General features: G+C 52.3%; 1 long non-coding RNA gene across 1 annotated transcript; it reads right to left on the bottom strand.

The window, feature by feature from the left end:
- Positions 1-407: 407 nt before the first annotated feature.
- Positions 408-1,323, bottom strand: LOC308078408. Its single transcript, XR_013932512.1, has 3 exons — positions 1,262-1,323; positions 716-863; positions 408-680 (listed from the first exon to the last, which is right to left on the bottom strand). It is a non-coding gene; the product is annotated as an uncharacterized lncRNA (long non-coding RNA).
- Positions 1,324-3,016: the final 1,693 nt, after the last annotated feature.

Below are 3,016 nucleotides of genomic sequence, written 5' to 3'. Positions count from 1 at the left end.
GGAAGGAGAGACAGTGAAACGCACACACACTCTCATACACAGGCATGATAGTTAAGTGAGTATAAATACAGTCCATTGCATACACAGATCACACCAAACCCCCACCCAATTTTTTTATATCAAGGAGGGACACTACACAATTAATTTGAGTAGTACCCATATCACTCTCAGCCAGACAGGAACATACCATTGTATCATGGGGGAGGTATTAATCAGATGGAGTATTCTTTGGAGACAGATGTAGTATTGAGAGACCAAACAGAGAGATTTTTACACGGCCCTACATCTATGCTGCCCAAGGCCACTGAACTGGGCCCCCATGCTGAACTTGACGAAGAACACACCCCTGCACTATATCTGCGCCCCGACTATTGACCTCAAGGAGGGTACGGATCTGACTAGCGCTTGGGGGTTGGGGCCCCTGTGTATGATACGGGGGGCTCCGGTCTCAGGCACTGGGAGGAACCTCCTCCGCCCCAGGAGGGTACGGACCGGGGGGCTCTGGAGTGGGACCTTCGTCTCTTAGCTCATTCAGTGCCAAGTACATTCGTTAATGGCGCTGGATGGGTTTGGGGGGGGGGGGGGGCGGGGGGGGGGGCTAGTCTTGGGCTCTGTCGGAACCTCCTCCTCCGGGCTCGGAAAAGTGACCACCTCCACCGGAGGAATTGGAGAAGAAGAAACTAAAATGCACACATATTACAAGAAAAAATTATACACATGTTAGAATAGTCGCTTGTAAAGGAAAACTCAGTGGGAATGCCCCACTGAGGGACCCTAAGTTTAGCAATACACTTATTGGAATCAAATGACAAATGATCTGATTGTCCCCAATAAGAGCTCATGTCCAGATGGTAGGTTTGGGACTGCCCCAGCTAGTGATGTGCGGGTCAGGTTTTTTCATGACCCGCCCCGCCCCAACCCGCGACGGAACCCAACCCGCCTCAACCCGCGACCCGCGACCCCATATAAATCTATGGCTCAACCCGCCCCGCGACCCGCGGTGGGAATATGAATATATATTATATAGCGCTCTTTTAAGTACCCAAAGTCCCTTTAAATGTCTACAGTAGCACAACATTGTCATGGGCTGAATAAACAAGCATGTTGTTCAAAATAGGGTTTTTGTTTTTTTTTTGCGTGTGAGAGCGGCTGACCCGCTCACCCGTAGCCCGCATAATTTCCTCTGAAATCCTGACTCGACCCACCCGCGCCGCGGGTTGACCCGCGGGTCCCGCGGGTTACGGGTCGACCCGCTCATCACTAGCCCCAGCCTAGTTCAGAGTTTCCTCTTCAAAGAAAAGGGTTTTCCTCGGCTCACATGACTCAAAAAGAAAAAAATGGGACCTGATTTTTTTTAAACATGCAGCATGTTGTGCTAGATGATAATTGCTATAAAGTACTGTTCACATTTTAATCTTGTGTTGTTGTGGATACTAAATTCGTACCCAAAGAGGGGTTGATGGTCCATTGTGGAACCTTGGGCCGTCAACCTTTACTTTATAGAGTGTGGAGCACTGAGGTAGTGCTCTAGTTAGAAAACAGGCCTTGATAGCCACAGCGTTGATATACTGAATGTAATAGATAAGAACTAGAGGTTACGAATGTAACCCCGGTTTTAGTAGGTTCGGAGTTTACTACTCACTATGGGATATCAGCGCCCCCAGGCGATGGACAGAGCAACACACACGCTCCCGATGCCAATTACTGATTGGCTTAGGGTATGTCACGAGTCCGGAAGACCCAGGAGTACAAAAGCTCCCCGTGACATAGGCTCTTCCTCTTAACATTCTCCTCTCTTCATGCCAAATGCGCACAGAAAGGGGTGTCTGGTGAGTAGTAAACTCCGAACCTACTAAAACCGGGGTTACATTCGTAACCTCTAGTTTTACCACGGTTCCCCGTTTACTACTCACTATGGGATTCATAAACCCCCCTTGAGGTAATGAGCCACACAACCCTGACAGGCCCGCACGCCCCTCAGCCCCTAGGTCCCGCCCACACGGACGTGACCTATGGCCCCATGGGCGCCCCCAACCCACCGGGCTGGGGTGCGGGATAGATAACCAAGCTAGGCCCTGACAGACTCCAGAGTCCGCCTATTTACTAACAGGCAGACACAAGCCTGCCTCATAACTCAATATGAGGAAACAGGGCCCCATCTCCTGGGAGCCAGCCCAGCTGGTCCCATGGAAACCCAAGAGGAAGTCGAGAGATAGGGAGAAAAGCCCCAAGCCTACTCCCTTCCCTCCACTGGTCTGGAGGCAGCCGCTACGCCTAGGACCGCGCGCGCCAAGGATGACGCCGCCACGTCCAGGCTGTAGAAAACCGCAAAAGTCGATTGGGACGACCAATTTGCGGCTGCACAGATCTCCTGGATCGAAGCTCCCCTGTAGAGAGCCCAGGATGTAGCCATGCCTCTAGTAGAGTGAGCCCTCAGACCCTCCGGGACCGGGGCACCACTACTCACATAAGCCAACCTAATGGCATCTAGAAACCGTTGCCTTATTGACCGCCTTCCTCTGAACTCCAAGGCCCAAAAGAGACAAAGAGCTACGTCGATGAGCGATTGGCCGCTGTCTTCTGACAATAGAGCTTCAAAGCTCTCACTGGTCAGAAACAATGCAACCGCCTATCCTCCGCCGAAACGAAGGGAGGCGGATGGAAGGCTACCAACTCACCCGGATCCGGGGCCACCCCGGTCCTGGTAACGAACGTCAGGTTAGGTTTAAGCAAAACCCTCCTGTCATTGTTAAAACACTTCATGCACTCCGGACTCATCGAGAGTGCATGCATGTGACTGACCCGTTTAGCCGTAGACAGGGCCACCAAGAGGACCGTTTTGAGACTAATGATCCTCAGATCCACAGACTCAAAAGGCTCGAACGATGGACGGCATAGTGCCTCCAGCACAACCGTCAGATCCCAGGCTGGGAACAGTGGCCTGTTACCCGGCCTGGCTCTCCTGGCGCCGCACATAAACCGGCGCACCAAGGGGTGCTGGCCCACCGTCTTGCCA

The sequence above is a fragment of the Gymnoscopelus braueri genome (assembly GCF_963280865.1).
Source record: "Gymnoscopelus braueri genome assembly, chromosome: 22".
Taxonomy (NCBI): domain Eukaryota; kingdom Metazoa; phylum Chordata; class Actinopteri; order Myctophiformes; family Myctophidae; genus Gymnoscopelus; species Gymnoscopelus braueri.
This window is presented reverse-complemented; position numbering and strand designations above follow the sequence as displayed.